This window comes from Lagopus muta, chromosome 3 (genome assembly GCF_023343835.1).
Source record: "Lagopus muta isolate bLagMut1 chromosome 3, bLagMut1 primary, whole genome shotgun sequence".
In the NCBI taxonomy this organism is placed as follows: domain Eukaryota; kingdom Metazoa; phylum Chordata; class Aves; order Galliformes; family Phasianidae; genus Lagopus; species Lagopus muta.
Genome location: NC_064435.1, coordinates 17,956,810 through 17,971,722, shown reverse-complemented (window position 1 = coordinate 17,971,722; position 14,913 = coordinate 17,956,810). Strand labels below are relative to the sequence as shown.

The window sequence follows — 14,913 nt, the reverse complement described above, 5'->3', positions numbered from 1 at the left end:
CGACTGCGCCCTGACTGAGGGGAAATGGTCTGCAGGGCGCATGCGCAGGAGTGTTCAGTGTTCGCTGGTGTGAGGCAGGCGAGGGGTTGTGGGATCTTTGGGTTTTCTGTGTGGAAGGAATGAGTGGGCTGGTGTCCGGGAGCTTCCAGTCCCAAACTTGAGGTGGCTTGGGGTCCGTGTGGGCGCTGGCTGTAGGACCCCAGTGTAAGTGGTGACTGTGGGGCCTGTGAGCTTCCTGAAGAAGCTAGCAGGTGGCAGAGATCCAGGCAAACATGGGAATGCTTTCTTAAGTTTGGCCGTAGAAACAGAGGAGTCAACGATGTTATGGATACATCACAGCGTGGATACAGCATGTAGCCTGAGTCAGGAGAGCAGCATGTTTTCTAAGATGTGAAGTCACTCACTCTAAATGGTGTAGAAAGTGCACTGTGCTTGTAATGTTTTCAGGCTTAAATTGTCTAGAAATGAGTATTTTCCAACAATCAGAAATTAAACTCAGTATACCTGCTGGCTTTGTAACTTATCTGCTTGTTCTTTGATTGGCTTGTGACTCCCTTCTTCATATTTTCTGCTAATCTTTTATTACTACGTTAATATGCATTATATCCAAGCATTGAACAAGCTTGCCAGAAATACTTTAGTGTTCATTTGTTTTGTTTACCTGATTGTGGGCTTTTTAGATTCATTCATTATAACTTTGACGTGGAGACAGAAAGGACTTGTGGTGGTGGTGGAGATGATGTTGTACAGTTAGTTGCTATGACAAATGTAGTTTTTCTTTACTAAGACTTTGGTCCTGAATATGTTTCTGATGCGTGTGGCCTACGCTGCTGTCAGATACTTGGGGTATGTAAAGACATCTACCACAGCTGTACTGTACACTGAAGTGTGAAGCTGGTATCTTTTATCAGGTCATGCTGAATCTGTAGTAAACGGCTAAAGCAGGTAAGTGAGATTTTTCACAAGCTCTTTTCTCAGATTTTTCCATAATTGGCCTCCTTTGTTCCTGTGTTCCATGATCGTTTTTCTGCCTGGTCTAGAGTCTGGTGCATCATGGGGAACCTTCTAGCCCTTAACAACAAAGAACTTTTCTTTTGCATTTGTAATTTCAAGTGAACTATTTTTTTATTCTATAAGCTGTGTGTGACATACCTCATGTTATAATCTTTTCATTTAAGAAAAAGACAACGTGTGCATCTGTAGCGTGTGTTCATAGTAGAAGAGCCTATATTTTGTTTGTTCTCTTACACTGTGAACAATAAACTAGGATTTACTGGAGCACCAGATATGATGCTGAACCTTTTTCTTTGACGTACTAATGAAATGGAGACATGTAGATAAGGGAATGAAATAAATATAGTGAATAAAGCATTTATGTGGAGTGTTATTTAAAAAAAAAAAAAAAAGAAAAGAAAAGAAAAGCACCATATTTCCAAGTGGTTAGTGGTCAAAAATGTGTGCAGTTATTTGGGTGGAAAGGATCTGAAATATGTTGTATAACTGTAACTTTGTGGCTAGGGTTCTCGTCTGAGTTGGGGGTTGTGAGTTCTGCTGGCTCTTTATTTCTGTTAGGTAAGGGAAGATAACTATGAAGGACAAGATGGACAACTCTTTCAAGTGGATGTCACCAGAACATGCCAAGAAGCATGCAGGGCTTTGTTTCTTCACATTCCTGCTCCCCTATTCAGTTGTTGAGGTATAAGGAATTCAGTCATGCCAAATGGGATACTGAGCATGAAGTCTTGGCTGAAGAGCCTTCTGTGGGTTTTAATACAACAGGGAATGGTCCTGTTGTATTAACAGGATCATCTGATTTTCAAATCTTTCAGCTTTTTTACTTCTGCTGGTGACTGACATTAAACCACATTTTTTAGTTTTCGTTTTTAAAAGGAGTTTAACAGAAGAATCACCCACTGGGTAAGCAGCCTGCAAAATTAGAACTTTCTCAAACTGAGATGAAGTGCCACTGGACACCTAGAAGGCAAGTTTCTGCTTGAAGAATGGAAATGTATCACTACTTTCTCAGTTACTATGCATTAATAATACAGTTGGTTTCAGTTGCACAAAATTTTTTAAAGCATTTCCTTTGTTTATAGTTTTGTTGTCTTTTGTTTGTTTTTTGAAAATGTCATGTTGTTTCTGACAATACATGGGAAACATCTACATGTTACTATTAGCAGGTCAAAGGAAGAAAAAGACATTAACTATGAGTACACTTTTGTTCATGGCAGCCTGCTTTAAGGTTCAGCCTCATTGGAAGCTTGGAATAAGCTGCATGAATTAGCTTATGTAAATTGTGCGTAACAGATACATGAAGGTACTGCTTGAGAGTGTTCTCTGACTTTTTATCATGGCATAGAGTTGAATTTAACCAAATGAGTTGTGTCATCCTTTGAAATTATGCATGACTCCAGTGTTTGTCACAAGAATATAAGGCCCATTCCATCCTTGAGAAGGCATAAATAATTTGCTTAGTGAATCATAGGTGCAGACTATGCCTATGGCAGCTACAGCTGCTGTTTGTGTTGAATAGCGAGTTAATATAGTTGTATTACAGAGTAGTTTTAGAGTTGGTTTATTTTAAAAGTATTTGAGAAATTGGAAATAAGGATTTAATAACACTAAGCCATTCTGTCACCATTAGTGATGTGCTTTCTGTTTTGCTAGAGAGACGTAAAGGCAGTAGAATACAAGAAGAACGGTGAACAAGAGTATTAGAACTACTGGTGAAAAATACTGCCATGGTAGCTTTGGTGGGAGGCTGCAGAGCTGCCAGTGGAAAACAGGCTGTGAAGGTACAGATGGAGGGCCTGTAGCCATTCAAAATTCTAAAGAATCCAAGGCATTGTGCAATGCTGCTTTCTATTTCATGCATGACTATCTGGAGAAGTAAGTACAGTAATGAGTGAAAAGGTGTGAAGAACTAGCTGGGAATGGCCTTTTAGGAAACAGTTCTGACAGTGCTGTGCCAAGAGAAGCTGTCTGGACAACTTTTTATCTGTTGTAAATTCCCAAAGTGAAATATACTATGTTGAGGAATATTGCTTGAAGAAAAGAATAAATATCACTTACTGAAATAGCTACACTGCCCTTGATGAAAATTATTCTAAAATACACTTTCATGGCAAAGCAGTTTTAGTCAGTTTTAACTGCGTAACTGGAAATTTGGATTTGTTTAGAGCTCTTGTACAAACACCTGACTGAGAATTAGTATGAGGTGTTACTAACCACTGGGCAAGCTTTCACGTTTGACATAGACCAGACGTGAAGCCAAAGTGCTTTAACCTTGTAGACCACTTCCTTTCTGGAAATTCATTTTACTGTACTTAAGATATTTACTACTGTGCTTAAAATCTCTGTTTTTCTTTATGAAATAAAAGTCACTTGGCTAGAATTACCTAGGAAAATATCTCAAGATAATGGTTTCTTTTACTGTGGCTGTGATTCCATAGTTCTTAATTAGTGAAGAATTTTTGTCTAAAGGATACCAATTACATAATTGGTTTTCTTTATCTCATTGTTACCATAACAGTGAAATCCAGCATTCTTCAGGTTGCTAGAATTAAATAATCATAGTAAAATATTTTTCCTCTTGTATTGTCAAGGGGATGCTTAACCTTTTGCACATCCTTTGAAACAAATGATAGATTGTGTGATTCAAATCTTATGTAACTTGTTTATTTTCTTCATTTCAGTACTTACAATTTGGAAATAAGATGCCTTTTAGCATTTTTTAATATTTGAAAAAAAAAATTAAAAAATGTCTGCATTCCATTACTTTTATTTATTTATCTTTATTGAAACAAAAATATTCCTGAAGTCAAGAATGGGACATGTACAAGAATTCACTTCATAGTCACAGAATTGTTTGAATTGAAATGGACCTTCAAAGGTCATCTAGTCCAACTCCCCTGCAGTGAACAGAGACACCTACAGCTAGAGCAGGTTGCTCAGAGCCCAGTCCACCTGATCTTGAAAGTCTCTAAGGACGGGGCATCTACCACCTCTCTGGGCAACCTGTCCTACCACCAATTTCTCCACTAAACCACATCTTTTAATGCCACATCTAAATGTTTCTTGAACACCTCCAGGGGCAATGACTCAGCCACCTCCTTGTGCAGCCCGTTTCTTTTGGAGAAGAAATTTTTCCTGATATCCAACCCAAACTTCCCCTGATGCAACTTGAGGCCATTCCTTCTAGTCCTGTTGATAGTTACATGAGAGAAGAGGCCAACCTCCACCTTGACACAACCTCCTTTCAAGTAGTAGAGAGCTATAAGAATGTTCAAGAAACAGTCTATTTCCACCTGAATTTTGGGGCATTTATTCTGCTCCCCATCCCAGACTTCCAGGTCAGGGAGTTGATTGTCCTGACAATAATTGATCTGACTTATAAAAACAGATGTAAAGAAGGCATTGAGAACCTCAGCCTTTTAGTTATCCTCAGTGGTCCGTTCCCTGCTACATCCAGTAAAGACTGGAGATTCTCCTTAGCCCTCTTTTTTGTTAATATAATTGTAACAAAGTTTCTTGTTCTTTTTTACTATAGTAGCCAAGTTGAGTTCAAGCTTGGCTTTTTCATTTCCAATTTTCTCCCTGTATATCTTAGCAACTTCTTTGTACTCTCCCTTAGTTGCCCTTCCCTTCTTCCACAGAAGGTAGGTTGTCTTTTTTTCTCCTGGAATCAGAAAAAGTTTCCTATTCATCCACGCCAGTCTATCCTGCCAGCTCATCTTACAGCACAGGGGGACAGCCTATTCCTGTGTCTTTAAGACTTCCTTCTTGCAAAACCAGCCTTCCTGGACTCCTTTACTGTGCAGGACTGAATTCCAAGGGACCTTCCCTACCAGTGTCCTGAACAGTTCAAAGTCCACCCTCTGGAAGTCTAAGCTAGTGATTTTGCTCATCGCCCTCCAAACTTCACCAAGGATCAAGAACTCTACCATTGTGTAGTCACGCTGCTCAAGGCAGCTCCTTCCAGTCCTCTATTTGTGAACAGCAGTTCTAGTGGGGTGCCTTCTCAGTAGGCTCTCTTACTAGCTGTGTAAGGAAGTTATGTTTTGCACACTTCCACACACTTCTTTCCCCTTGTCCTCTCGCAGCAGACCCTGTGAAACAGTGTCCCCTTCTTTCTTATAACCCCTACTTAGATACTGAAAGATCACTATTTGGTCCCCACAGTTCTCACAGCCTGTCTGTATAGGATAAGCGTTCCATTCCTTGGATCATTTTTGCGGCCCTCCTCTAGATACACTCTAACAGATTCAAGTCTCTTCTGTTCTGAGGGCTCCATGTCTGCACACAGTACTCCAGGTAAGATTCAGTTCAGAGAAGAAGGCAGGATCACCTCCCTTGACATTCTGTTCATGCTTCCTTTGGTGCAGCCCAGGATATGGTTGGCTTTCTGGGCTGCAAGGGCACATTGATCGTGATCCATGAAATGGACCACCTCTCCTGCAAGGACAGGCAGAGAGAGCTGGGGCTTTTCAGCTTGGAAAAAAGAAGGCTGCGGGGTGACCTGATAGCAGCCTTTTAGTATCTAAAGGGGAGCTATGGGAAAGAAGGGGACAGACTCTTTAGCAGGGTATGTGGTGATAGAACAAGGGGAAATGTCTTCAAGCTTAAAGAAGGTAGATTTAGGTTAGATATAAGGAAAAAAGTCTTTTAGAGTGATGATGATGAGGCACTGGAACAGGTTGTCTAGTGATGTGGTTGGTGCCCTGTCACTGGAGAATTTCAGGGTGAGGCTGGATGAGGCCCTGGCAACTTGATCTAGCTGTGGTGTCCCTGTTCATTGCAGGGGGCCTGGACTAGATGGCCTTCAGAGTTCCCTTCCAACACTAAGGATTCTTTGATTCTATTGCGAGCTCATGTCCAGCTTACCAACCATCACTGCCCTCAAGTCCTTTTTGGCAAGGCTGTAGTCTGTCTTGTCCCCCAGCTTGTACTGTTAGCAAGAGTTGCCCTAACGCAGGTGCAAGACCTTGCACTCATGAGGTTCTTTTGGGCCCACTGCTCGAGCCTGTCTGAGTGTCTCTGAATGGCATCCTGTCCCTCTCGTGTGGCAACTGCACCACACAGCTTGGTGTCACCTGCAGGTAGTTTCTGTCCCTCCAATCTTTTGCTACCGTTTTGATTTTGTTTTCGAAGCTAGCGAGAAAAGGCAAGAGAAAGCATTATTTAATTTGAAAGTAACAAATTTAGCTGTTTCTGCTTTGTCCAATTTTCTGCTTTCAAGACATTTGAAAGGCCTGTTAGAAGACAGAACTAGAACTGGAATTTACAGAACACTTCACTGAGCTTAGTTGGATTGCTTAAAAATAAGTGAATTTGGCTCTATAAGTATGACATAATATGCTTTAAATGTACAAAACAAGAAAAGGAAATTGTAAGTAAAGCTTTTTATCCCAACATTCTGGAATCAGTGAGTAAGGGCATAATTCAGTCTCAAATCTTTATTATTGGTGATGATGGGTAAACCTGAAAGAAACCAGTTTTGTTTTCTAGTCCCAAGTTGTTAGCAGGCAGATTTGGAGAGAAAACAAAGTTCAAGGTACTCCAACTCAGGATCAGAGGAAGAAATGAGGTTTTTCAAAATATTCATGTGGTAAAATTATTTTTCAAAATAACAGTATAACATTATAAGTCAATATCATATGTAAATTAATGAATCTTTTGTTGAGTAGCTTAAAGTTCATTAGGAAGATTTATTCCTTTTATCAAGGAGAGAGGGAAAATAAAATTCCAAAGGGCAATTATTTTGAATCATTTTATCTTCTGGAAGCATTGGGGATAGAATAATAGGTTAATATAGAAATGTTCCCCAACTCTTCATGCTGACAGACTCTTATTGTTTTGCTTTTCTATCTTTTAATTTTATTTCAGTTTTAGATTCAGGTAAAAAAAATAAACAATTGTAGAATGATAGTACATGAAAATCTGAGTTGAAGGTGTTGCAAATATTTATAGGACCATGCTTCTTAAGTTGAAAAATATCTGAATTTGATATGAATCTGCTTTCAGCCAGGAGTTTAATGACCACTGTTATATAGTCTCAGATATATTTTCTCTTTGTAGCTTTAAAGCAAACAGGACTTCAAACTATTTTATCTTAAGGTTTTCGTAGTATTTTAAAGTGTTTTTTAAAACTTCTTAATGGAGAGAATGCTTAATTTTCTCAAGGACTTCAGCATAGAGGCTGCAGACTTCAAGCATTATGTAGCACATAGGCATATTGCTTAAAAATGAAGATTGACTAGATTTCTTTTTTTTTTTTTCTAATTAAAAAGAAAAAAAAGGTAAAATCACATTCATGTAGGTCAGGAGTAATACCTGTAGAAGTTTCCCAACTTGTGAGGAATTCATTTTTGTTGCTTTTTTTTTATTTTAAAATAGTGCAAATACTTTGTTCCTGCTTTTTTAGTTACTGCACTAATTAAGTAAGATTGTGAAGGAACTGGTCATCAGTAATTGTGGCGTGTTGTAGGTACCGTATTGCTGTAATAAGGGCTGCAAATGAGTAACACTCACAACCTCTGAGTGACTCTTAAATACAGAGTTTTAAAATAACTGAAAGAAGCAGTACTGATATAAATGCTGTGCTTAACATGCTTGCTCCACATGTTCATCAGGAGCCAGTAAGCTCTGATTCAGAGGTCTGAAGCTCCGTGTGAACAACTCTGTGTTAAGCCCTCCTAACTAGAGCAAAAACAGAAAGATCAACTCATGAAATTAATGGTCAAGCAAGCTTAAGGGGAAAATCATAGGATGGGGGAAGATGCTCGACATATATATTCCTTCTTTTTTAGATTTAAAATCCATTGCTATACAACTACTATCAGTAGTAGCAGCCCAGACAGAAACTTAAAGTCATCAGAAAAACAGTTCAGAGTCAGAACTGAGTGGAAGGGAGCTGGAGCTCCTCCGCTTCTCACTTTACCACCTATAATGTTTTTCATAAGCCCATCCACTGTGCTGCCAAATAGCTCGTTTTTCCTGCAAGAAAGATGGAGTCAAGGAGACCAGGAACTGTGGTCTCCTGTTGTCTGCTGTGTACGTGGACAGGGCAAGTGTGGCAGATAAGTTGTAAATGTTTCTCAATCTAAACTAAAAATGAGCAAACGGTCCCTGATCACCCTTGGCAGTTGTTTCCACATATTGATCCTTGATCCCCAGAATCTCCCAACTTCCAGGATTTCTACTTCAGCTGGGATTTTCACCATCACCTTTTCATGTCCCTTTCTTCTTTCCAAAGCCTTATCTTTTGGGGGAACCCTTCTCTGAGGTGCTTCACCTCTAATTTTCCCAACCTAAGTGATCAGCCTCCTCACAGAGGGTTTGGCTATGAACTGGAGGATTTGGTAGGTGCCATTCTGCAGACCCTGTTTACCAGTAGCAGTTCTCCAAGAGTTTAAAACTTCAGTTTTGAACACATGTGTAGACACAGTTATCAGTTGCTCAGTAAATATTTTTTTTGTAGTTACCTTTTTATTTTGTTTACGATAATTAATGCACCAGAGATGCCTGAAAATACAAAATGAAGCTGGCTGCTCTCGTTTTTTGTCCATGAGAAGTGGGCTGAGTCACCATGCTGACTGTGACAAAAACAGTCCAGCCTTAAAGTTCTCCCTGTACTCATCTCAAATCAGCTTCTCCAGGAGGGATAATATTGTCTGCACAGTTGATGAGGAGGAAAATTGAAGCAGGGTGATGATAAAGACTTACTCAGAGCTAACACAATAGACTGGTAGCAGAAGCTAGGAAAGAGGGAAAGATCTGACCTCAGTCTGGTCTCTAGCAGTACTTAATTGTTGTAGGGGCCTCCAGTCGGTAATGAGTCTAAGACAGTGGAAAGGCAGAGTTTCTCACGGCGCGGGGGGTTGTGGTGAAGATGTTCATTCCTTTTCTTTTGTTCAAGAGTTGTCTTTGAAGGCATTGTTCCTCCACAGCTGCAGTAGCCTACATTCATTGTGATAATTATGGGACAATATGTAGGATGGATGATTGATACATGAGATAAAGTTGTGTAAGACTATTACTAGAAGATCATATGGAGATAATAAATTATGCAAAGACAGCTCAAAGAAATAAGCTAAGGACAAATTTAGTGGGGTGCAAAAACGGAATGGGGACAGCAGATCCAAACCAGGCTAAAAATGGGTGGGAAACGAAATACAGCTGTCCCTCCAACAGATCACATAACAGGGCATGAATTGTTACAGACAGGTAAGGCAGAAAAAGTACAGAAAATGGGTGACAGACAGAAAAGGAAACCAATTCTTCATGGTTATGAAAAGCCCTGCACTCCTTGTGCACCTCATCTCTTTCTTTCATACCAGAACAAGAACTAAGTGCACTGTTTTCCCTTGGCTGAGAAGTCCAGATGTGTGGGCAGGGTTTGGCTGTTGGAGAGATTGGGACCAGCAGGCAAGCAGCAGAGCTTGCAGAACTGCCTGGATGCAGCTGCAGAGGTGCTGAGATACAATGCAGGAGAGACCTCTGCCTTCTTGAGTGAGATTCATTCAGAGCATGGGAAGCAGAGCACAGGTAGATTGGAGGTCATTCCTAAAGGGTGTGGGATACGTGGATGGTATCAAGCAGGCAAAGAATTTTCCTTCTTTTTTCTTTTAGCCTTAGTAAAATCAGTTCCCAGCTTTTTACTAAGGTATTTTGAGAGCCGAGTATTCTCACATTTCCCAGCTCTTCTTTTCTTACTGTGAGTCAGTTGTGCTGTTCTTCTTGGCAGTTTGAATTTAGCTTCAAGAACACTTTGGAAGATTTTGTAACAAAAAACCCAGAGAAACGGATAAAAAAGTGAAGATGCAACCAGATAAACTGTTGTTATAATTAAAGGATTCAATAAGGTCAAGATACTTTTTGTTAACAGGCACCTACCAAGAACACCACTCGGTGTTGGATGCTTTGCAACAGGAACAAGCAGTGGAAGGAGGACTCTCAGATTAATGAAATCACCCTGTGGTTGTGGACTTCTCTCTCCTTTGAAAATAAAGGGAGATTAGCTGCTGACTGCAGTGTTGTAAGTGCCTACAGTGGGAAGAACTGTCTCAGAATCACCATTCTAAATGCAGCCTCAGAAAGCAGGGAGAAGGGAGAGCTGTCTTTCCTTTCTCACTGCTGTATACATAGTATGTTACTGATCTACAGAACTTTCCAGTCAATGAAATGCAATGTCTTTGGTTGCAATAATAATTCTATCCTGTCCTAACAAAGCTGCTACATCTGAATGTCTGGAAATCCTGTGGAAAAGTCTCTGTGTCATGATACAATATTAGGGAGTTTTATGAAAAGGCTGTTGAAGGTGGTGGAATGAATCTGTTGATTTCACTGGATTTTGAAAGATCAGAAACAGATAGGAGATTTTGACCAGAGAATTAGCCTGACAGATAACATTATTGCCTGCAACAGCATAGCATTTCCCACGCTGTGTTTAATTACCTTAAGATGTCTGAGGAAATAAAAGAAGTCCATTTTTCCTTTCCCCTCCCAAAATACTGAAAACATATCAATTACTCATGCTGATCTTTTACAGTATTGCATTTGAGAAAATTCAGGCAGCACTCGATGCATATGCGCATAGGACGGTTATGAAACTGTGGTCATGTGTTTTAAGTTGTGGAAACAGCCTTCGTTTGTGATGTTACATTATCTTTAAGCCCACAGGAAAGGTGTGGGAACTTATTATTTCCTTTTTTTTTCTAAGCTGAGTTGTTAGCCCTTGAAAAATGGAAGTGCTGATATAATTTGAAATAGTATTTCCTGAAGGGCCATGTTGGAACAATATTCTAGGAGCTTAATAAGTCCCATTGTGAGAGTCATTTGTCATTTTAACCCCAGAGGCAAATTTGTAAAGGTTAGTGAAGGCTATTTGTCAAAGTTAAATAATTCAGCTGTTGTTTCTAAAATGAGTAGCTTGAAAATACTATTAGTTGTTGTTTTCAGATTATTTAGTTGCTTTTTTTTTTTAAATGGTTTTGGATAGGGCAGATGGAAAAAGTGTCTAAGCTGAAATTGTTTACTCGTTTGCTTAATTATGAAGAAATGGTTTTCTGTGTAAATACAGAAAACAGAGCCAGCACAGAGAAGACCGCACAGTTTAAGAAAAATAGGATGGCCATTCTGTATTGAAAGAGAAACTGCATATGCCAATCGCCAATACTCAAAACAATGAAGATGTTTTAAATAGGATCTGTGTAAGAAGGAAACCTAATGTATTACTAGTTAAAATGAGTTGTGTATTCTGCCATTTGATCTCCTGTAAATGCGAATGATGGTTTGCAATTCCAAAATGTCCTCAGCATGCATTTCAAATGGTTATACTTACAGATGGAAATGGAAGTTTCCAGTCTAGCAAATTCCCCCTGCTTAAAAACTTTAATAAACTATATCACAGTTACAGAAGCTATTTGGAATGCTAAGATAAAGACTGAAACATTAACTGCGTCTTTGCAGTAGCAAAAGGATTTGTGGTTATTGCTTTTTAACATACTTTATCACAAAATCACAGAATCACAGAATTGTAGGGGTTGCATAATCGGATGAAAATGCTTATTATTGAAAAGCATATTCCACTTAACTGCAGCATTGGCAATCTGTAGGGAGTTGTGTAACAACCTTTCTTCTTTTGAGGAATTCAGAGTTTTCTTTGTATTTTTCATCAAGTTACTTTTTTATTTACAGAGTTTAGGTAGCTGAGTTCGCAGTAAGCATGCTGTAGGCTTACAGGGTTTGATTTAATTAAAATACCCTTTAGTTAGGCAATAGCCCTTCCACATAGCTTTATAGGCAGTTACACCAATTAGTAAAACAAATACCGAAACAAAAAAGGGGAGTGCTTGTTTTCCTAAACTTTTTAATCAGGAATCTCATCCCAAAAGATGGATCAAATCCTCTTTTTTAATTTATTCAACATAAATGAATTAAATTGAAACCTGATTAGCTCACAGTTGGGAGAATCTCTCTGCAATGACTTGGGACACTTGCTAGAGATTATCCGCAAATCCCAGGCCCCATATTCTTCTGCACTGCCTTTTCTAGTGGCATCATTTGTTCTCAGTAAGAAACCTTAGAGCCTTTCTTTTGGAGGGCTACTGAAAGACTTATGCATCTTTCACCTGTGTTTTTAAGTGCTTTTACGTTAATATTATACTGAAGAATTCTCCAATAAGAATTGCCTGAGAATCAGTCAATCAGTGTCTATAAAGCTCTTAGAGTTACGTGAAGGCATTGTCCTGTTACTCTAAGCAGAAGGGAACTGCCATGACTATAAAGTAGTAGTTCCATTAGTTTGATGTCAAAACTCTGCCTGCTTCTTTTCTGTTAAAGACAAAAGCTCTTGTGAAAGTGCTTGCTCATTATCGAGAAATAATGGGATAATACGGAGCAGTTAAGAATAAGACTTTTCATGCTTACATCAACAATATGCTAATGATGAGCATAACATTAGCCTGTTGACATACTGAATGCTTTAGAATAATTGTTATGTCAAATGTTTTTAAAAGTTCTACAAAGAAGTCATATTTTAAGTCCAGATCATAGCCAAAAGGTGGCAGTATTCTATTCAATATTCATTTACAAAACAGTAAAAAATGCATGTGTTTATTAATGCTTTATCTCCTTCTAATATTGAATTAAGCTAGATGATTGTATCCTAAAATAAAATCAGTTTATTAAGAGTGCTCATTTAGAATGAAATCATGAATAAAATTAGCAAAAACTAGTCTGTATTACATAATTGTTATGTACTGTGTGTTTTTCTCATCATATGTGCATTTCACTGAAAGATAACTTTTTTTGGAGTTCTTGGGTAGATCAGAAACTTACCTAGAAGTCTTAGTAGAGTTAACTGTCTTTAACGTCAAAAATAGACATTAATCTCATGTGATTTTTAACGAGCCAAAAATGCTGCTGTATGTGTTATATACACTGGGGACTTAAGAAGTGTTTTCCATAAAGGGAGTATCAGCCTTTTTGTGCTGAGATAACAATAGGTTGAAGAATTGTTGAAATACTGTCTCTCTTGACTGCCAAGCTATTTAACTGCACATCAGTGTTCTGTCTTAGAAACATTTGCTTGAATATAACTGCACTTACTTACAAACATTCTCCTCTATCAATATTTAAACTTTCATATGAAAATATTCTAAGTAAATTTTGATCCGTAATTATGCAGATACAAATATAAAATTACTGTAGTGAGAAAATTAGTTCAATACAGTAAATAAGTACTTTTTTACATTAAATACTTCTAAAAATCAATTTCTGTTACAGCATTTTAGAAACTTTCACAGGAAAATCAAGTGGCCAACACTGGGAACAGGTCTTTGATTCATAAATATATTTCACCCTTTTCAGTGCTGAAAAGTTTTGATTAAAATTATATGTGAGATAGAAGAGAAGCTGATTGAGAGAGCAGGACCTGGGAAATCTGATTGCAGAGGTATTGCTTTTTAACATATTTCCATATTCAGCTCGGGTAGAGTATAATTCACACTTATCTATCTTCTGTAATGTCAAGGAAAACAGAACTAGTAGAATTCCTAAGGGAAATAGAATTAATAGGCGTTGATGTTCAACACTGACTTCTCTCTTTTGTCACCTTATTGTTCGGAATAGCCCATTTGCTCACTAAATCCCTAATGGCTGCTCCTTTAAAAAAGGCCAAAGAGCTGTTTTAGGAAGCATACTTCTGTTTGTGCATCAAAAAGAAGGTGCTGTGAAAACTAATTAATTACTTAATCAAGTAAGGCAGACCATTGTATCGCTAGCACGGACTTGGCAAACATCATGGATGAAAGCAGGACGGAGATATCAGACAAGTACAGTTAGATGCAACAGAAGGAACTAAAACTATTCAGAAGACCAAAACAAGTGATGTTAGTTCTTCATCCATTCACTCATTGCTTCCTAACAAAAAAGAAAAGTTCTGGGGAAGTACAAGTGTGTGTTTAATTGCTGACTTAACTAATAATCTGTTTCGTGCTGCAGTCCAGTGTTTGTGATCCCTCTGCTTCTACAGTATATTCCTAAAGGGCATTTTAGTAAAGCTTAATTATGCAGAAAGGTCTGGAAATTTTCTGAAATTATTCTGGGAACAAATCCAGAGGATAGTGAAAACTCAAACATATTCTTGCACGTAGATATTGAAAAGAGCTATTGCTTGGGGCAGTGCGTTCCCAAGACAGTTCAGAGTGTTCCTGGGTGTGGTGAAGTCTTCTCAATCTTTGCATCAAACCTTAAAGAAATTTGGTCAGGAGGCACAGCATGACTTTAACAATAATATATTTATATAATATTTCTAATACTGTGATCCCATCTAAATCTGAAGATAATTTCATATGCTTCAAATACAATGTAATTGTCACAGGTGTGTGTATGTCAAAGATCTTCTTATGCATGCATGCACAGCTTGAGCAAATTATGTTCACAGTTTTCTTGTAATTAATCTAGGTTGTGCTTTTTTCCCTGTGTACAAGAATTATGCTTAACAATAAACTCTTACGATCACATGAAATTAGCACTTTAAATTGAAGTTTCTTTGCTAAGAGAAAGATGAGCTTCCTGAACAAAACAGTACAAGTGGCAAAAGCATTGGGAAGATTTTCTGTAAATCACATTGATACGCGGGAGGTTTGCACCCACTGGATATGTACATGCTGTACACCATACATTTATTGTTCTGGGTGTCCTGTGCACATGCACTTGTTTTGTGGGGCTGCTATCTCTGCTCTTTGGAGAAACTGTGGTTTCCTCTTGAACTTTTCTGCTTTTGCCAACACCTTCTGGTTTGTCTAGCTGCCAAATGCAGCAGCAGGCGGGATGGAGGAGGCTGTGTGAACGTATGGCAATTCCTGAAGTGCATGTGCTGCATCACATCTTGCTAATGGGGGGAGACTG

The 14,913-nt window shown here is 38.5% G+C and overlaps 1 long non-coding RNA gene across 6 annotated transcripts in view; it reads left to right on the top strand.

The window, feature by feature from the left end:
* Positions 1 to 51: 51 nt before the first annotated feature.
* Positions 52 to 14,913, top strand: part of LOC125690432 (uncharacterized) — a 43,319-nt gene continuing 28,457 nt past the window's right edge. For all 6 annotated transcript variants that reach the window (XR_007375678.1, XR_007375677.1, XR_007375675.1 and 3 more), the window contains exon 1: positions 52 to 945. This is a non-coding gene — a long non-coding RNA (uncharacterized LOC125690432). The remainder of the gene's footprint in view (positions 946 to 14,913) is intronic.